This window comes from Halichoerus grypus, unplaced genomic scaffold (genome assembly GCF_964656455.1).
Source record: "Halichoerus grypus unplaced genomic scaffold, mHalGry1.hap1.1 HAP1_SCAFFOLD_116, whole genome shotgun sequence".
Lineage (NCBI taxonomy): Eukaryota > Metazoa > Chordata > Mammalia > Carnivora > Phocidae > Halichoerus > Halichoerus grypus.
The window spans coordinates 62142-84001 of record NW_027555043.1 but is presented as its reverse complement, the minus strand read 5'-3'; the positions used below and the strand labels follow the sequence as shown (position 1 = coordinate 84001).

Below are 21860 nucleotides of genomic sequence, written 5' to 3'. Positions count from 1 at the left end.
AGATTAAAAATAAGGATGAAAAAATATGCTATGTTAACACTAAAACACAAAACAAAACAAAAAAAAAAAAGAAAAACCAAGCAGAGTGGGTATATCAGTATCCCACAAAGTAAATTTCCAAGAATATTAGAAGAGATAAATAAGGTAATTTTATGGTGGTAAAAATGTCCTTTAAGAAGACAAAACAACCAGGGGCGCCTGAGTGGCTCAGTCGTTAAGCGTCTGCCTTCGGCTCAGGTCATGATCCCAGGGTCCTGGGATCGAGCCCCGCATCGGGCTCCCTGCTCGGCGGGAAGCCTGCTTCTCCCTCTCCCTCTCCCCCTCCTTGTGTTCCCTCCCTCGCTGTCTCTCTGTCAAATAAATAAAATCTTTAAAAAAAAAATAAAATAAACTGCTTGTTTCTCCTTTTGCTCATGCTGGTTCAATCCCATCCAGCAATCATCTATTTCCCTTGTGAGTTCAGAAGGTCTCTGAAGGACGAGGCATGTGTGGGTCACACCACCGCATTGGGGATGCCCGTGTTCATACATCCACGTGGATCATAGAAAAACGGGCTCATGGCACTATGTTCTTTAGGATCACTAAGCGCAGCCTACACACAGCAGACCGATACGGGTGAACAGCCAAATCTTATGGGATCTGAAACAAAAACAAAAACCAAAAAGCAAAACAAAAAAAATCTTCTGGGATCTGGATGAAGGAGACAAAAATTTACTTGTGAGATAAAAATTATCAAAATCTTTTGATTTTTGTATTTTGGGGGGGGGGGGGTTGCCATCAGCCCGGAAACTGCTTTTTCCATGACTTGGTGCAGCACAGAGTGGCACAGAAAGAGATCCAGGAGAACACAAAGCAAAAAGATGCTTTTCCAGAGTGACAAGTACCTGCATCACACATCCTGCAAGTTTTACTCTAGAAGACAGAAGCTCCTGCAGGAGGGGCAGTTCAGCGCAGACAGCGAGAGCTGTGGAAATGGAGTGCAGCGATCTCTGTACCAATATATACAACTTCTGTTGCATTTGTAGAGACCCCTCTCTTTCTGCCACAGGTTAGTGTCAACGGTCCCGATTAAGTGCAGGAGCACTCCAAAGACGGCAGCATGGGACGTGGAATATGTGGGGCCCAAGTTAGGAATCATCAGAGCAAAACAGTGAAAGAAGGAGAGCGACAGATTCCAAGCTGAGATACCCTCCTTCCCACAGAGGTATCGTGGCAACTTCTCAGTGAAGGAGGTACATGGCTCTGGGACCCTACTGTCCGGTCCATAGAATTGGTGCCTGGATGCTGCTGCTGTAAATTAATAGTTTGTTCAACCATTCTGTCCTTACCACATCCTGATTTACTCTTTTTTTTAAAAAAAGATTTATTTATTTGCGAGAGAGAGAGCAGGCGCACAAACAGGGGGGCGGGGCAGAGGGAGAAGGAGAAGTAGGCTCCCCACTGAGCAGGGCGCCCCACGCGGGGGGCTCGATCCCAGGACCCTGGGATCATGACCTGAGCCGAAGGCAGATGCTTAACCGTCTGAGCCACCCAGGCGCCCCTTAAATATGTGTTCATTTTTTTTTTTTAAGATTTTATTTTGAAGTGATCTCTACACCCAGCGTGGGGCTCGAACTCACAACCCTGAGATCAAGAGTCACGCGCTCTGCCGAAGTAATTTAATAAGCATGTAATTGGAACTTCAGCAGAAATTAAGAATAGAGTCAACATCACACTCTAAAAATATAGACCAGGCAGCAGGCGATATCATTGCGAGAACAAAATGGAAAAAAAAAAAAAAGGTTCAGTAGTGGCGCGGCCAGGATGAATTGCACAAGATTTATCACTAATGGAATTGTGGGAATGCCTGCCCAATATTGCCAGGCCTCCTAATTGTCCAAGAGCTGCCAGTAACCCAGATTTTGACTTGAATTCAGTAGATTTTTGACATGTTGACGTGAGTGTAATGAGGCCAACATTTTTTTGGCCAAATTAACATGTATGTGTACAGGTGAATCCAAAGACCCATAGTTTGTGGGACCTGCTGTGTGTGGAGCCGACTTATCATTATATTCTAGATGCTGGTGCCTGAGCCAGCAAAGGCTGCTTACCGAGTCTGTTGGTGAGAAATACTTTACCGTTTCTGCAAGTCTGTTTTTCCATCTGTTTTCCGTCTTTTGTCAATAGGACACCCTTGTGAGTCTCAAGCATTTTGAGGAATTGGCCACTATGGTCATCGTGGGTTACATCTAGAATGCCAAATATCTTAATTTAAAATATGTTATCCAGCAATATAGTATACTTACATGGAATACTGAAGTTGCCTGAGCTCAGGAATGACAAAAGTGTTCCTTTCTATTGCAAACTGTAATTGGTGTTCATATGGTCTGCCTGACATGCAGTGAAGAGAACAGATCTCAGTTGGGAAGAACACAATGATTGTTTGCATCACAGCATTGCTAGATGGAAATCCTCTTCCAGATATGGGCCATATCTGTCTTGATCCTCACCTGAACATTTTCCAATGAGATCCTAAGTGCCCTGCAAGCTGAGAACACAAACATAAAATCTCACATTAAAAGCTGATTATCTGTATAGTGATGGGGGAGAGAATTAAGCTCTCCATTCGTAAATATTTGAATGCATGCTGCATGTCTCGCACTTACATAGGCGATGGGGATTCAGAAGTGAATAAAACAAGCAAAAATCCCTTCCTTCATGTAGTTTAATTATAAGGCTAAGGGGTGAGGGGAGACTCAAGAAAGAAACAGCTAAAATAGAGACACCATATAGTGTATTACAAAATGTTAAGTGCAATGGGAAAAGGGGGGACTTAGGGACTCTCTGTGTGTATGGGGGGTAGATCACAATTAACCAGGATCAAAAATTAGCAGTTGGAATATTTAAAACATTCCATTTAGAAATGGAACGGGCATGCATATGCACTGACCCCCCCATCCTCCAATGGTATTACATGGCATTTCCACCACTTAATGCACTTGCATAACCTTTCAGTATCTGGAGTCACTCGAGGTATCCCTCCCCATCCCCAACATAAATTACCATGTACAATATCTGGTCACTGTTTAGCAGGTCCAACGAGGCCCATGCATTCTAACTAATTAATTAAAATTAGTTCTAAAAAACTCAGAGATTAAATTCTGACTTCGTAGATGCCGTTATGCACCTGAGGGGTTGTAGTCTTTCTAGACTAGCACAACCAGGGAGAGTGTCCCAGGGCTAGCCTGACCACTCAGTGGACCACACATGGCTTTATGGTGAGGCATGACGGAGACACAGGTAATGCAACCCAAAAAGAAAACTCAAATCCCTGAGTGGAGAAGAATTTGAGACAATTTCTCAAATAAAAGGGCATAGAACAAGGGAAGCTGTTCTCTCCAAACAGAACAGATAGAATGAAAAACAAGGGAAGGTGTCCCCCACACTGACTCATGTTTAGCACCTGTTTACAGAATTCATTTAATTTGAATAAAATGTGATCAACACGTTATGGTTACTTTCTTAGGGCAGCCTTTGGCCTCACTCAAATAGTCCAAGTACAGAATAGTACAGAGATTCTCCAAGAAATCTTCGTCACCTAAAAATAGCCTTCTAAATCAAGGTCATAGGGGTGCCTGGGTGGCTAAGTCGGTTAAGCATCTGCTTTCAGCTCAGGTCGTGATCTCAGGGTCCTGGGATTGAGCCCCGCATCAGGGCTCTCTACTAAGTGAGGAGTCTGCTTCTCCCTCTCCCTCTCCCTCTGCTCCTCACCCCTGCTCATGCTCTCCCTTTCAAATAAATAAAATCTTAAAAAAAATCAAGGTCATAGTGAGGATGCCAAGAATGAGGAAAATTATCTTTTCAAAAGCAAAGTGTGAATCCCAAAAGGTGAATGTGATTTTTGTACCTGGAATGAGGCAGAATGTTTCTTATAATGGGCTTCTCTGTGATTCAGTGTTTTGGGTTCATGATTAACTTAGTAAAATATGTATAAATTAAAACGTCCAGAATAATTCTATGCACCCTGGATGGCAATGATCAGAATTTAGTTGAAAACCGTTTTCATCTCCAATTTCTGGCTCGTAGTCAAGCGGTATATACTTATTAGTAAGTCTGTCCCTTTAATCAGTGACATGCTTCACAGTCTCATTTGATCTCTATGATGATCTTTCAATATAAATGAACTCATGAGCTTCTGAAAGGAAAATGATTCTCCTGACCCAAATGACAATCCCATAGAATTGTTATTTATTTATCAAAAAAATTGCTGGGATCACAGGCCAGGTCAGCTAATCCCCGTTTTAGAACTGTGTGGACAGAAGTTTCTATTTTCTTTTTTTCTTTTTTTTGCCTGATGCCATTGTCCCAAAAGCAAAGCTGCAGACAGTGGTACATACATGATAAATCTCCAACAAAATAAGAAAATTCACATAAAGCAAACGATTCATTTTAAAAAACTTTTTCATCCTGAGATTTTTATCCTGAAATTGAAGAAACAGTAGCTGGTAGAGATTTTTTTTTTTTTTTTTTTTATGTGAGTGCACGTCTGTACTTGACACGTTCGAGTTTGCGTCCCATTTTCATCTTCTAATTTTTAAAAAATATATTTTACTGATAAAAATGCAGAATCTGGGGACAACTGACCTAAAACTTACTTATATAAACTTACTTATATCCTTCTCTATTCTCCTCTCAAGACACAAGATTGGACTTCAACTATGAATGATCTAAATTTTTAGAAAGTTCAAAAATTAGCTGGATGAAAGATCAAATAACACAAAAAGCTGAGATGTATCAATGTGTCAGGGTTCAAAAATAATGACTTACAGTCAGTGATAGGAATGCTTTTCCACTGCGTCTATTTTGAGGGCAAGCCTGAAATTCACAACTTAGCAGAAAAAGTAAAAGATCTGTGGGGAAATGTGAGGAATTTGTCATTGCTCAAATCTAGTGCTCAGCCTTGGGCTGAATTTAGTATTAATCTTGATAGAGGCATGTTTGCAGTGGACAGAGAATAAGAGAAATGCATGTAGGATTTATTGAGGATGCAGTAAAAAACCCATTTTTGTAGGGCTATTTTTCTTCCACAATAAATGATTAGGGGAGGAAAAAAAGAAAAGCTTAAAATTGGTGTCAAGCTCTTTATTCCAACCATTTGGGATTAGCTGGAAGAGAAATATGTCTGCTTATAATGAATCACTTTTGATGGAAGTTGAAACGAGGGAGGGGAGAGAAGTATCCAGCAAGCAGGGGTTTGGGAGGATTTCCTGAAGTCCCTACACTGCAGTTCACCAATAGTAATGGACTATCAATGAATTTTTACCAACTGAATTTAATACATAAGCTGAGTATAGTCCTTAAATTCTATGAGGAAATATATGTTACGAAATGAGAATATACCACTCCTCCCTTTCCAGAGACAGACATTTTTCTCATCTGTTAACAAAACCTATGATACTGCAAAATGGTGATCTTTGTCAAATTTGGGGCTTTACACTAAATTATAATTGGAGAATTAGACTAGGAAGCGATTTTGCCCTGTTCCACATTAAAGACAAGCTACATGACACAGGGTTTTTTTTTTAAAGACAGAGGCTTCAGTGCAGTTGTTCAAAATTGTCCGTCATTCTACCAAGCACTGGATTGAATCAAGAGGTGTAATTTGGAGCACCTGGGTGGCTCAATCAGTTAAGCCACCAGCTCAGTGGTGATCCCAGGACCCTGGGATCTAGTCCCACATCAGGCTCCTTGTTCAGTGGAGAGTCTGCTTCTCCCTCTCCCTACTTCTTCCTCTGCCTGCCACTCTCCCTACTGGTGCTCTCTCTCTCTTTGACAAATAAATAAATAAAATATTTAAAAATAAATAATTAAATAAATAGGTGTTATCTGGGGGGAAAAGGCATCTACCATGATATATTTTCCTTTTTCAAACTCATTTCTAATTGTTCTCAGGATGCTCCCCATCTTGTTCTTAGTTGGAGTGATTAGTGCTTACCTTTTTACTTTGCACATTTTAATAACCGCTTGCCTCAGAAAAAGCATGGACTCAGTCTCAGTGAACTTCTAACAAGGAAGTTTCAAGACAAGAGGAAATTAAGACAATGGGAAATATGCATTCATGGTTTTAGGCAGTCCTAGGTGTTATGGATATGTTGTTGATAATATATCCCTCCTACGTGCAATGTTCCAGTTTATGTTGTTCCAATAACACCAATAAACCACACAGATGACACTGTAGATGATTTGAGATCCTGCTTGACTGTTTGTTTTAAGGGAAATAGAAAGAGACGAACTATTATATGCTTGACCTTCTTGAACCCAATGTCCATAGTGGAAAAGGTTTGAAACGGACTATGTCCATAAGGACCTTCTCCCCACTCCCCGCACAGTTTCCTAGATATAGTGCTTTTCATTTGCATACATGTTTCTGGCCTACTTTTTATTTTTAAAAATCTCCCTACACAGTATCTATAACAGACCCTTCTGCATCCTATAAGCATCAACCTTTAAATTGATAGGGGGTATATATTTTTCCCACCAATCCCCAATAGTTTCATCTTCATCCCCTTCCATGTTGTTCTTAACATTGTTTCCAGAATTATCAGAACACCTCCTTTTGGGGGAAGCTGCTAATATATTTCATCATCACTCTCTAAACTGTTTAGAAAATAGATATTAGCTTGAAGTCTGTATTAGTAAGTCCATCACTGTTAAGAACTCAGTCCATGACATATTAATTTACTCCTAAGCTTCCAGCTGAGGCCAGACTAACCTGAATGGTATTTGATTACAAAGATCAACGAGTTGGCATAAAACGGGATGGATCATTGAGCAAAACAGTTTAGTAGTTCTCCTTAGTACAACTGATGTTTTTAGGAGCTGTGGTTTATAGTCTGTGGCACTGTTTGGTAGACTCCTTCCTAAGCCATCAACTATCCAAATCAAACCACTATCAACACCTTGTAGAATGTAATTATATGTTACAGACATTCTCTAAGAGAGATAGTGTCCAGCAGTTCTAGAACATTCCCCCCCATTTTTGTTGATTGAGGACCTCTTATTATTTAATGTCAAATATTATATGTAAACTATTGACTATTAGGAGAAAGTTTATCGGTTTCTAGATAATATTTTTTTCCTAGCTTTGAGGCTGAAAAATATTTCATATAATTCATATAGTCAGTGGAAAGTTGTCAAAGCAATAGATTTTATGATTACCCCCCCCCAACTCCCACATACACATACAAACACGCATGCATGCGCTTTTAAAAAATCTCTCAGACTCCAAGAATGTAGCGCTGGAAAGGGACCTTACTGAATTCTTTCCTAATTCGGAAGTAAATATAGCTGAAATTATCTGAGTTCACCAATTTGTTTCAAAGAGTTAAAAGAACATAGGACCTCTACTTAAGGAGCCTTATTGTAGGAAAGTGGGGGAGAGGCTGGAGATATTAACGCTGTAGGAGGGATACTGTGAATAGGGTTACTTGGAGTCGCTGTGGTGAGTTAGACAGCTTCTTTGGTCACCTTCCAAATATTCTCTATTACAGGTAGCAATTTGGGGTTAATTCAGGATTATCAAATCAATCACAGTCGGGCTCAAAATTTCATCGGAAGCTTTTCCTCTGTTCTCCTGCTGACTCTTGATTGGAGTCACAGTGGCAGGGCAGGGAAAAGAGAAACACTTTGTTCTTGTTGCCAGCATGTCCCACAAGCAGGCTAGCTCCTTGCTGCCACTCTGGAAGTTTCATGGGAAGATATTCTTGGAATACATTCTGAGCCAAGAGATCTGAATGACATCTATCAGGTGTTGAGGGTGGGCCTTCTAGGATCCATGTTACTGCCTGTATGTTATGCCCCACCTGCCACTTCAGTTGCTGTCCACATTCCCAGGGGTCCTCCTAGTGTCTCAGAGACTTCTGTTTTCCTACTCCATCTGGGACGCAGTGTGTCTGTCTGTCTCACTGTTAACACATGTAAGTTCCCAGAGGATCTTCTTTATTTCTCTCTTGCCCCTGAGCTGCCAGGCGCTGAGAGCAAATTTCGGTGTACAGCTTACTCTCCCTACATCCCTCTTCCATCCTATCCTTTGTCCCCCTTCACCACGTGCCCACCCCCAACCCCAAACTCTCTTTACATAAAGAAGGAATGAAAGCCAGGTAATGACAACCCAGTTCTACCATAACGTGGACCTTCAAATCTGTGTCTCATCCTTGAATTCTTGACCTGTTACCACAGAAGCCGAGACTCTCCATGTGCTGGTCACTGCACAAGAACACAGGGGCCTAATTTCTGCACAGAAGAGAAGAGCACACATTCTGGGCACTCTGGGTTTAAACAGATATAAGATAGTGGTTGAGAGGATGTCATGTGGATCTCAAATAACTCTGTTCAATCTTAGTTCTGCATTTTATCAGTGGGAATTTACCTAATTTTCCAGTGCCTCGGTTTCCCCACCTGTAAAATAAGAAGGATAATGCTTCCTACTTCCTAGGAGGGCTTTGAGGATTAAGTCCATTCTTATACACAAGGCTTTTCACCAAGAGCAACTCATGCATAATAAGTGTTTGGTAATTATTAACAATTGTGATTAATCAGTTCCCTTAATAGCTCACATATTATTCCGTCATACATCTTTAGCCTTTGGGCACATAATACCAAATCTTTAGCCATTCACTTTGGATCAAGAGGTCAAATGCCATTTAGCAAATTCCAGCATGGACTTAGGTCCCTACTGACATTTATAAATAGCACAAATAAATGTAGTATGGGTTAGGTGTGTAAGTTATGTGATATCTTCCCTCAAGGCTGGCAGGGTAGGGCTGATAGCCTGACCTCTCGGGCATGAACATCATTCCCCGCTCACACCTGGTCTTTTACACAAAACCTCCGACTGACTAGGCAATCTAGAAATTCCAAAAGTTCAGTGGCAGATATGTTCTTTTGTGAATATTATTCATCTGAACGACGATTTGAAACTTGCAAAACATTGTGAGGGTGGGAAAAGAACTAGGAAGAGCTAGGCAAGTAAGGGCATGTTAGTACAATTTCATGGAAGTGCAATTTAGTGATTCAACTAAATTTATACTTACGTGCACACACTGAACATTCACTCTTGGATAGTTTATTTTTTTTTGCTAACCTTTTACTTGGAACCAAGGAATAAATTTCAATTATTCATTCAACTTATTTCATAAAGAGATACATGGCATGAATTATCAGCCTTTGTATTATGAAAATGCATATGGAGGACCTTAGCATTAAAATGAGTATTACAAATACCAGAAATAAAAGCCAGATTCTGTCAAGCTAGGATGTCTACTAGGCCTAGCAGGAGATCTTGGCACAGGAATCAAGATTGTTTTGTTAGTAAATGTGATAATTTGCACTTGGAAGATCTTCAAGCTAAGGATCTACCCCTTCAACTCTAACTGCCTTTCATGACTTAAGTGTTTTATTAAAGAACTTACATTCATGATACTAAATTTACACTTTAAAGTTGAAAAGTCAGCACTTAAAAATTAACTTATTCCTATAAACAAACAGAAATAAAATTTTAAAAAAATATATAAAAGTGATTATGGCATACATGCATTTCTTGAAATAAATTTTATTTGCCCATTTTTCCTTTTCTTGTCTTTTTCTCTTTCTTCTGTATCAACCCTATTCCCCTTCCCACCTTCCCTTATCCAGAAGCCCATGTTAACATAATATATGCATTTCAGTGGTTTTTTCAATGGAATATAGATATGTGTAGATATGTGTACACACAATTACATAGTTAAAAATTATATTCACGTGTCTGCATCTTTCTTTTCTCATTTAATATCTCAGAATAAGTCTCTGAAGTCAAGTGGCCTCGCTACTCTTTTTAATGACTGCACACTAGTTCATGGTGTGGATACACCATAATTTATTCAGCCAGAACCCTACTGAAAGGGTTTTACAATTTTTAAATGAAAAATTTGCCTTTACTCTGTTTTAAACATTTGTGCCCCCATGGACAACGCTATTGTAAACATCTTAGTGCCTGTCCATGACAAGAACACATAAAGAGATTAAGTGTTATTTTCATTTTACAAATGAGGAAACTATAATTAAGGAAAGGTAAAGAAAAGTTTTACAAATGAGGAAATTTTATTTGTTATTATTTTTAAAAGATTTTATTTCTTTCTTTATTTGTTTATTTATTTAAGAGAGATGGACAGAGAAAGAGAGAGAGAGCATGAGTGGGGGGAGGAGCAGAGGGAGAAAGACAAGCACATTCCATGCTGAGCACAGAGCCCAATATGGGGCTCGATCTCAGGACCATGAGATCGTGCCTGGGCTGAAACCAAGAGTCGGATGCTTAATGGACTGAGGCCACCCAGGTGCCCCTTATTTTATTTTTTTCAGTAAGCTCTATCCTCAATGTGGGACTTGAACTCAGAACCCTGAGATCAAGAGTCACACGTTCTACCAACTAAGCCAAACAAGCACCCCACAAATGAGGAAATTTTAGCTAAAAAAGTGCAAATGGCCACATCATCAGTCCAGTTTGACTCTAATCTCAGGTTTCACTGTGCCACATGACACTCTTTTGTCCTTGTTCTGATTTCCTAAAAATTATAGGCTATTAAATGAAAACATGTGTGACTCGAATTCAACTAAATAGATCAAGTACCTGGCAGTGGAGGTTAAATATAGTTTAGAAATTTAAGAGGAAAAGATGGATTGCACATTAATTTTTATAAATGGATCTCTTAAGGTACCATGGTTTATTACAGATGTAAGTCTTTTGGAGGCAATATGGCAAACTAGAATTTCAGAGAAACAGTTTCCAATATAAGACACTTCAAATTACCAGGTAAAACATAATGAGCATTGCAGAGTTCTGGTTCTGGGACAGGTGGATTAGACTGAATAAAACTAAACCTCCCACTGACAACTACGTATGAGATGACTCTTGGAACTCATTGAAGAATACCTAACAGAGATGAGACTTGGATGACTGTGATCCTTTAGAAGAGAGAAGCACACAGAAGGTTCCACATTTATCCTGGCTTTTCCCATGAAGACATTTCCCTATTTTCTGTACAGGAAATAGAGGCCAAGCAGAAAGTGGTTCACTTATTGGAGCAAAGATACAGTTGGCAGAGTGCCACACTGCCACATTGGTTGGGATTTGAGGGACAAAATCCCAGAGAATAGGGAAATACAGAGAAGTCCCCCAAATCTCTAATTCCCATCGAAATCCTTGGTTAATTCCTATGCTAAATGTGTCAGGGTAAGAGTCCAAAAGTCCTGCCAACTACAACATCTGGGAAGCCAAATAGTACAGCAGAAATTTTAGCAGCTGCTTGTTGCTGGGGAGACTATGGTTGGATTTCAATTCCTAACAAGTTGGAGGAGCTTTAGAATATAGCCTAGACTTCCAGTTGAGATTCCCAAAGGACCATGAACTAGGAATAAAAGCACAGACTTGGAAGAAAGACCACACTCTAGAAGATTAACCATGGCTTAGGAATAATCTCAAAACTGAAATACACCAACCCCAAAACTCTAAAATTAAACAGCAACTAGATTATGGTGATCCACTGTCCCTATATGGTCCCTGGAAGAAAATCTCTCTCTTGCTGTGGAGGAAAATGACATCATCAAGAGCCTCTGTATTGTGTCATCTACAGTGTCATGTATCCATTAAAAATTACTAGGACAATTAAAACAGGACTAAATGACCAAAAGACATACAAAATCATATTTTTTATAAAGAACATAGAAACACAACCAAAGAGTTCCAGATCATTGATTTTTTTTTTTTTTTAGAGATGTCGAGAGTATGTGAGCAGAGGGGGAGGGGCAGAGGGAGAGGATGGAAATCTTAAGCAGACTCCATGCTGAACACAGAGCCCAACGTGGGGCTGGATCTCACAACCTTGAGATCATGACCTGAGCCGATCAAGGGTCAGACACTTAACTGACTGAGCCACCCAGGCACGCCCAGATAATTGATTTTAAATAACTTATGATTAAAATGCTCTTTAAAATGAAGAAAAGATGGAAAATTTCATCAGAGAATAGGAATCTAAAGTAAATTTCTAAAACTGACAAAAATGTTATATCTGACAGTAAAATTTAACTTACTGGTTTAATAGAAGATTAGACAAAGCAGAAAAGACGATTAATAGATGGAAAAACAGATCAGTAAAAAATATCAAGATTGACAGACCAAAAGAAAAAAAAAGGCGAAAAACAAGGGGAAAAAAAAGATATGGGACATATATCGAACACAGCACTATCCAGTAGAAATATAATGGAGGCATCAAATGTAAAAAAAGATTTTTCCAGAAATACAAAATCTGAAAAATTTCCCCACAAGAATACCTGCACTATAGGGAATGTTAAAGGACATTCTTCAGGCAGAGGGGAAAAAATATCAAAGAAATATCAATCTATAAAAATAAAAAATCAGAAATGTTGTCTGAATGATATGGATTGAATATGTACCCCCTAAAATTCATTTATTGATATCAAATCCCAATGTGATGATATTTGGAGGTGGGACCTTTGGGTGGTGATTAAGTCATGAGGATGAAACCCTTATCAATGGGATTAGTGCCCTTATAAGAATAGGCCAGGAAATAGCTTGCTCTTTTTCTGCCATGTGAAGAGAAAGGAGAATTCAGCTATCTGCAACCCAGAAGAATGTTCTTACCAAAACCCAACCATGCTGGCACCCTCATCTCAGACTTCCAGCCTCCAGACTGAGAAATACATTTCGATTGTTTGTAAGTCACCCAGTCTATGGTAGTTGGTTCTATCAGCCTAAATTGACTAAGATATAAGTGTAAATACATAGGATTTTAAAAATATTTCATTTTCTATAAGGTAGTAGACTGCTTAAACAATGTAGTAGGGAAGTTGATAACATATGTAGATTTACAATGCATATAAACAAACCAAAAAGGCTAAGAGTGGGGAAATGGAAGTATATTGTTGTTAGTTTCTTATACTACACATGAATGCATATAACGTCACTTGACATGAGACTGTGATTAAATAAAAATGTGTATGATAGGGGTCCTTGGGTGGCTCATCTGTAGAGCATGCAACTCTTGATCTCTGGGTCATAAGTGTGAGCCCCATGTTGGGGGTAGAGATTATTTTAAAAAATAAACTTATTAAAAATACTATAGATATACTCTAAATCATAAAGCAACCACTAAAATAACAAAACAAAGGGTTATAGCTAATAAAGACAAAAAAGGAGAGAAAATGGAATCATAAAAAATATTCATTTAATCCAAAAGAAAGCAGAAAAAGAGGAAAAAGGAAATGAATCATAGCCAAGACAATTAAAAAACAAATAGCAAGGTGGTAGATTTCTGCCCACCATATTAATAATTATATTGCAGGTGAAATGTGTAAATACCTCAATTACAGATCAGAAATTGTCAGATTGGATAAATAAAGCAAGACCCAAATATGCTTCTTATCAGAAACTTACTTTAAAGTACGTATAGTAGTATAAAGACACAAATAGGTTAAAATGTTGGAAAAAGACATTTCATGCTAAGCTTAATCAAGATAATGCTGTTGGGGCACCTGGGTGGCTCAGTCAGTTAGGTGTCTGCCTTCAGTTCAGGTCATGATCCCAATGTCCTGGGATTGAGCCCTGTGTCAGGTTCCCTGCTCAGCAGGGAGTCTGCTTCTCCCTCTCCCTCTGCCCCTCCCCCCTGCTTGTGCTCCCTCTCTCGCTGTCTCTCAAATAAATAAAATCTTTTTTTTTTAAAGATAATGCTGAAGTGGTTATATTAATATAAGACAAACTAAATTTCAAAGCAAAAATATTACCAGAAATAAAAGTTTTTTTGTAATAATAAGGAAGCCAATTCATCAAGAAGGTATAACAACCCAAAATACTTATGCACTTACTAATGAAGCTTTAAAATACATAAAGCAAAAACTGATAGAACTGCAAGGAGAAACAGACAATTCCATAATTAGTCTCTCTCTAATTGACTGGACAAGTAGGCAGAAAATCAGTAAGGCTACAGAAGACTTGAATAATATTATCAACCATTCTGATCTAATTGACCTAATTTATAAAATATTGCAACCAAAAAACAGCCGAATTCACATTGTTTGCAACTGCATATGCAGCATCTACCAAGATATACCATACTCTGTGCCATAAAATAAGTCTCAATATATTTGAAATGGTTCAAGATGTGCAAAGTATGTTTTTTGATCACAATAGAATTTAATTAGCTTACAGGAAAAAAAACTGAAAGAACCCCAAATATGTGGAAATGAAATGGCACACTTCTTTATAAACCACAGAACAAAGAAAAATTAAAGGATTTTAGAAAGTCTTTTGAACTGAATGAAAATAAAAACATAAATTCTGGTTTCAGTTCTGACATGTAAAGAGATTAGAAGATGTCACTCTCATCTTTACAACAGAAAAAACTGAACAAACCCAAAATCAATGACTTTTCTTGGGCTCCTCAGAGAACAGAGATCAAAGGACAAGCTGCCATTCCAAAACTGGGGAGAAAAGCCAATGCAGGGAGTCACAGCTGAGGTATACATACCTGGAGCCGACCTGCTGGAGTCATAAACTGGTAGGAACACATCATGGTAATTTTGATGAATTGCTGGAAGCTGAGTGTGGACTGGTGTGAGAGGGAAAACTCCTGGCTGCTTCAGTCTTGGAGAAACCCTCAAGTTTACCTCGAGGAACTCCATCAGATTCTCACAGTCACAAAGTCCCTTTTGTGACTTTGGAAGGGGAAGGGAAAGATTATTTATTGTGACATATTCTCCAAGAGGGCTCTATAACATAGCGCTGCCTTCCAAGGGGCAGAAAAACTATATCCATCTTGCCTTATCTCAGATGGAGAAAATAATTTTTCCCATTTCAACTCCCACTTGCCTTTCTGTTTCGCCAAAGCCATGTGGAAGGGGAAGGGGGAATTATACCTCTGAAGAAACACTTGTGAACATCCATAGCCCAGATAAACAGGTCCACTAAAAGGCTGAAAATAACCCATAAGATTATAAAATGCTTTCCCTCACCCATACCTTGCTACCACACTGACAGACCTTCAGTATAACAGTGCAGTACAGTTGAACTAGCAGCCAGATGCAGACGTCTCTGAGAAGGAGCCCCTAGGGAAGGATGCAAAGAAGGGAGAGAGGGAGAAAGAAAAAAAGGAAGAACTTTAATAATAAAACCAGATAGATGTTACAAGAAAGGCAAAATACAGACTGATAACTCTCATGAGCACAGATGCAAAATTCTAAACTAATCATTAGCAAATCAAATCCAACAATGGGTAAAAATATTTATACACCACAAACAAGTAGGGTTTATTGCAGTTATGAAAGGCTGATTTCACAATAAAAAAACAATCAATGTAATCCATCATATCAACAGCCTAACGGAGAGAAATCATATGATCATGTCAACGGATGTAGAAAGAGTATTTGACAAAATCCAACAACCATTTTTGATAATAACTCTAAGCAAACGAGAAGTAGAGGGAAACTTTATCAACCTGATGAAGATTGTCTATGAAAACCCTGCAGCTAACATTATATTAAATGGTGAAAAAATGGATGCTTTCCCCCTGAGTTTGGAATCAATGCAAGGATGGTCTTTTCTCACCATTCCTATTATACATTGTAGTAGTGGTCTCAACTAGTGCAATAAGACAAAAAAAAAAAAAAAAAAAAAAAAAGGTGTGTAGATTGAAAAGGAAGAAATACAATCTTTATTCATAGATGACCTAATAGTTCATGTAGAAAATCCCAAGGAATCTACAAAATAACTCTTGGCAATAGTAAGCAAGTATGGCACATGTAACAAGGCTAATATACTAAAGTCAACTGCTTTCCTGTATGCCAGTAATGAACAACTGGAATTTAAAATTAAAAAAAAATATTATTGAAAGTAGCATCAAAAAATGGAATACTTATATGAATCTAAACAGGATCTACATGTGGAAAACTACAAAGCTCTGATGAAAGAAATCAGTATCTAATCAAATGGAGAGATATTTTATATTCATGAATTGGAAGACTCAATATTCCTTTATATATTTTGAGGCTCTGTAGAAAGATACATACATATTTATAATCATTATATATTCTTGATGGAATAACCCTTTTGTCAATAACGTCCTTTGTTTCTGTTTTTGAACCTCCAGGTCTCCACGAAGGGAGCGCATCAAATCCCACACAAATGAGGGGCTCACCTCTGCAGAAAGAGTCCGGCCGGTGGCGGTGACTAACTCCACTGCGCCCCGAGGGGACCAAAGGTGTGCCCTTTAAAAAGCCAAGAATTCCTGGGGCAAGCCGCCCGCCCTCCGTGCGCTCTCCAGGACTACCCGCCTCGGATTTCGGCCTCCCGACCTTGGCACACCTTTTGGATTCCGCAACCCGCAGCTCCCGGGAAGGAGCTCCACTGAATTCCTATCCCGAACCTCAGGCTCCCCAACGCCTCACCTCGGTGGCAAGCAGACGCCCGGCCCCGGAAGAGAGCAGGGGGCGACCCCCGCGCCCCTTCCGCGCGCGCTGCCAGCTGAGCCCGGCGCCCCCCTCACCTGTCCGAGGCTGCGTCGCGGGGGCTGCCGACCGGCCGGGCGCGCCCCTCACCTGCCGGGACCCGCCGCCGCGGCAGCTCGCACGCGCAGGAGCAGCCGGGACGCGGCGGGGGCGGGGGCACCTCCGGGGCCGTCCGACTTCCTCGGCCCCCGCTCGCCAGCCCCGCCTACAGGGGGCGGAGGCGACCGCGCGTCCCCTTGGTTCCACCTCCCACCGAACCGGCGCCGCTGCGGCCGCTGGTTCTGCGGGCGGCTGGTCCTGGGCCCCCGCGGAGCGAAGAGGAAGAGATCCCTCATAACGCACTCCTCTGGCTTGGCTCGAAAGAAAAGGAAGATGTGCCCCCGCAGTCTGGCAGGGACTAGGGGAGCTGAATTCAAAGTGAGGAAGGAGGAGAGGTGTGCCTTGCAAACTTAAAATTGCTGAGTAACAGGTCTTCGCGGATACTCAGAGGGGTGCCCGCTTTGTGCCGTGGCTCCCTAAGGGATCAGTGGGGAGAGAGCAGCCTGCGTTTTTACCACCCTGACCCTGGCAAGGAAGTACCAGAACCAGGCACCCCATTAAATCCCTGCCATGCATGCGCGATTGTGGGTGCAAGTCCGCCACCCAGACGCGCTGAGCTCTTTGTTTGCTGAGCCTTGGTTCCTGGTCTGGAAAGATTAGGCCGATTTCCGTGCCCAGCGCGTTGAGTACTCCTACTCAGAGACCCTTAGAGATCCTTAGGTCCGATGATGGGCACTAAGGCACTCAGCAAATATTTGACCTTGCTTCCTTTCCCTTGACTTCTTTTTCTCCCTCCTTCCTCTCCTCTTCCTGCTGTACTCTTCTTGCACTTTATTTACTCTTGATCTCTGCCTGGTCAGTTTCTTTTCCCTTGGATTGAAGAGCCCATGTCTCCCGTGTACCGAGTCTGCCCTGCAAGGCGCTGGATATGCGGGATATGATCCCTGCCTCCCGGGAGGTCAGAAATACACACCCGGCCACCCCCACGGAACAGCAGAAATTAGATACAAGAGAGTTAGAGGAGCTAAACTGGGTGTGGGACAGACTGGCATTCTATAGGTTGTGGGAGTGGGTGGCCTGTGAGCTGGAGAATTTAAGAGCTGGTGTAACTGGTGGTTAAGAGCCTAGGCTCCGGAGTCAGAAAGACCTCACCGAGTCCTGCCTTGGCAACTGATGGTATGAACCTGAGAGTTCACTTAATGCCTCTGAATTTCCACTTTGTCTTTAATAAATTGGGGTGCAAATAATAGCTATTGTATAGATTCTGAGAAATAATTAAGTGCTTTTCATGAAGTACTTAACCGCAGTGTCCTGGCCCATGATCCGCACTTACTAAACGTTGGCTAATGAGAATAATAGTATGGTAAGAAATATTGGGGGCCAGGAGGAAAAACATTTAGAACACATGGCCAAAGCAGAGCTGCCGTCTTCATGCAAAGAATACTTAGAGTAGCAGCTCCCTGTGAATGAACACAACGGCTCACCGCTCACTGATCTCTGGACTCGGCCTACAACATGGGATCCCATTTAATTTTCACAAACCTGTGAAACAGTTCATAATATCCCTGGTTTAAGATGAAGAAAATTAGCCCCAGAACCATGAAATCATTGGCCTGAGAGTATGAACCAAGTTAGTAGCAGAGTCACCTGAGCCTATGGCAAATCTGGCTTTTCCCACAGTGGCCTCCCTGCTGGCAAGATCCCCTGCCTTAGGGAGGGAAGGTAATGGGGGCAGGGGGGACATAAAGGATACAGGAAGGAGGGAAAGAGCAGTAAATAGGAGAAGTAGCAACCATACCTTGGAAGCCCACTAATAATACAACAGAATTAAAATAGTAAGTGAACCCACACAAAAAAGCTTTTTGCTTCCAACTCCTGCCACAGTGGGGTTCCTGTTCTGTGGTTCCTGCAGCTCAACCACAGGTTGAAAATGACTAACATTTTTCAATCATTAAATCCTGCAGAAAGTGAAACATCTAAAGAGACAGAAATCGAAGGTCATACCTCCTCATCTCTCACCACAATATACTCTTCTGTCAAGCTTCCTTGAAGGTTTTTTTGTTGTTTTTTCTTCTCTCTTTTTTTTTCTACTTGTCCAAATATATTGCCTGCTGCTTTCTAGTATGTTCCATCCAGGAAATAATCTCATCACTTTAACCAACTCGACTTCATTTTGTGCCAGCAGCTGGACTCACATATGTGGCTGATAAATTTTCAATACACTGTTGTAACACTGAATTTCTTGACGTAAACAAGTTTTGAACCAAGTTTTATAGGCACTGTCCTTGATGTCATAATTGTTACTTTTCTAAAAAAAATAAAATCTCCACTCTTCTCGGTCTTGCCTTCTTAATCCACATGAACATCAAAATGTGTAGCCTCTGAAGAAACAACTCCGTTGTGAATATGATCTTCGAGGTGGGGATTTCTCACTGCCCACATTCAGATTAGAGTCCTACCAGATACAATCGCTCTTAGATGCTGGACAGCATATGCTGGGTTGCAGGGCGATGTAATAATTTCACCTGTTCTTTTCCATGTTCAATGGCGTATTTCAGAAGCACTGCGGTGGAGGTATGTTAGCAATGTCGCTGTGTCTGTCTGAACGAGCAAGAGTAATTTAAATAGGACAAGTTCAGTGGCTACAGTCACCTGGGATCTCGGCCCATGGAGTTAAAGGAGTTTTCCCAGTCTGTAAATGCAAAGGATCAAAAGCTCCAACTCTTCTCTGCTCCTAGGGAATCACAACAGGACTCCTTGTGCCCTCCCTCCAGAGCTGGTCACGTGGTCAGTCCAGTCCAGCTCTTTTGGAGGACTCAAAGCTCATCTTGGGGGTACGAACCCCTTGAATGCCCAAGGAAAAGTTTGTGAGATCTGCTAACGGTGACATAAAAACTTGACAATGAGCATCCCTCACATTTTCCTTCATTGGTGCTTCTTTTAATTTCTGGGCCAAAAAAAAAAAAAAACAAAACTGAAGTGGGAAAACAATTGAGATATAAATATATAGATCTAGATCTTCCAGGAGGTGAAATCCACATCATGGTTAAGGTAAAATTTAATCCACCATCCAAGTGGCCGATGTTTAGTGTTTGCCATAAGGAAGCATATGCACTTTGCTGCATGGCCTTGAGAAAATGGCATTCCTTTTACTGTTCGTGAGAATCATCTTTGTTATTATATTTGCTCGGTTCGGTTTCTTCCTATCATATAATTGTCATGATAGTTTACAGAAAACATATCCCCTTTTTATAGTGGCTTGTGTGGAGAGACCACACTTAGTGACTCACTCCTAGCCCTGCCACTTAACTAACTCCATGTTTTCCTGCAGTTGGTAAGAAAAGAAAAAAAAACAAAAAAAAAAGACAGTGGTTGGTGGGGTTTCAGTTTCTTGAACAAGGGAGTGGCCCCAACAGAAAAGGAGTCTACTTTCTAATAGCTCAGAAGGAAGACTTATTATAAAATCTTTCTTTGGAAACCAAAACCAACATTTAACTGTCTTATTAATAATAAGCCTATGTAACAAATTATTTCAAATACCCACACATGTATTAACACAAGCTAATTGGCTGTATATGTTCCCAGGTAGTAGGTTGCTCAAAGTTACATTTTCATAAATATTATAGTTTTCAAGGGTGAGAATTTTTATGGACAAAATGAACATCTGGTAATAGTTGCTTTTAAAAAGTTAAAATTGTTGGAGAAATGGTAGGAGAAAACTTAGAGCCTCAGTCCCCCATTTATCAGTTAATTAAAGCAGACCCAAATTTACTTTTTTAGGTGAAGCTTAACCTTTCTCAAGAATACTTCGTCATCATCGGTATTTTGATGTATGGTGATGTGAATTCCATCCAATGAGCTTGTTGCTTAAGCTTTCCCCCCAGATTAAATCAGCCCAAGAGAGCATTCCATACGGTACAGCACTGCCGTGGCCCCACACGGAATCACTTTGTTGGATTGTTCTCTTGCGTGCTGCCATTGGCCCTAGTTTGGAGCATCTTGGAATCAGTCTTGAGAAATGTGTTGTTGAATTTGCACTTGGAATGTTGGCCAGGGTTATTGTTCTTAAAATCCTGGGGCTTGTTTTAAGATGATCCAAGGTAGAAGTTGTCGGTCATGACGGGTATGCAAACCTAGGCTTTTCCACACGATTGGTTTGTTGGCATCCCCTGAATTCTGTAGAGAGCACAAGTGAACTGGTTTTCCTAATTTGACTACTAGAATGCTCAGAGAGGTCTACCTCTGCAGTGCTTTTTTGGACATTGTATAACAAAGTTATATTTTTCTACCTTTACTGTTGTAAGTCTGAGATGACACTGAAAGAATTTTCGGGACTGGAATATTGGAATAATAATTTTCTGTGCAATTAGACGGGCATTCATTGACACATTCACCCACATAACTACAACATATTTTGAGTAGCTACAATGAGGGCCACAGACTAGCATGCCTATAGGGGCCAGGCTGGTGAAATAAATGTGTGACTGGCCACATACAAAAAAATAGAGACTCCCACAAACTGCCCACCTAAAGGAATTCATTTATTAACTCTGTGCTGGCCGGATAAGGCAGGTGGCTAGAAGTCAGGTGGCTATTCCTACCCCCTGGCCAACAATGTGTCAAGCCCTGAAGTAAACACTATGGCTATACATAAATAAGAGATGAGGCTCCTGCCCCCCAGGGGCTCACAGTTTGTTGAAGGGGGAAAACATGGAAACAAATGAGCACAATAGCATGTCAGAAGTAGTAGGAGCACCTGCAGGGTCCAGCAAGTAAAGTACAGAGTCAGGTGCAGGATTCCAGTAGAAAATATACAAGGGAATTAGCAAACACAATGACTCCGGGCAACCCCAATTGCTGAGAGAGGAGATCCTCAGGATTGAGTCTTAGCGCACACCACTGCAAGGAACACACACTCAACCAGCAGGAGATCAATTCAGAAAATGAAGCCAGACCCGTCTAGCAATATTTCCGTGATTGTTTACTCGAGTAATCAGAAAATTAAAATATAGATACATGGAAAGAAATAACACTTAGTCGAGGACATTAACAAATTTTGGACTTGACGTCTGCAGCCTATATTTGTGAGTGCTGGGACATATAATTTGAATAAGTTTTCACTCATCGAGCCTCCAATTACTGGCTGTAATGAGGACCTAAAAAGAAAATACAGAATCACTAATGAATGGATTGAAAAGTAGTCAGGAAATACATGGGGTTTTATTAAGCACATAATAATATTTTCAAGCTGACTTGGTAAACAATGACCTGCTTTCCTATTTTTTTAGGTT

The 21860-nt window shown here is 40.6% G+C and overlaps 1 long non-coding RNA gene across 3 annotated transcripts; it reads right to left on the bottom strand.

The window, feature by feature from the left end:
• Positions 1-2390: 2390 nt before the first annotated feature.
• Positions 2391-16721, bottom strand: LOC118531724 (uncharacterized). Of its 3 annotated transcripts, none has more exons than XR_013444934.1 (3): positions 16471-16721; positions 15046-15132; positions 2391-2527 (listed from the first exon to the last, which is right to left on the bottom strand). It is a non-coding gene; the product is annotated as an uncharacterized LOC118531724 (long non-coding RNA). The 3 variants fall into 3 exon arrangements; XR_013444933.1 differs by having other exon boundaries at positions 16569-16721; XR_013444932.1 differs by lacking the exon at positions 16471-16721 and adding an exon at positions 16221-16414.
• Between the last annotated feature and the right edge of the window lie 5139 nt (positions 16722-21860).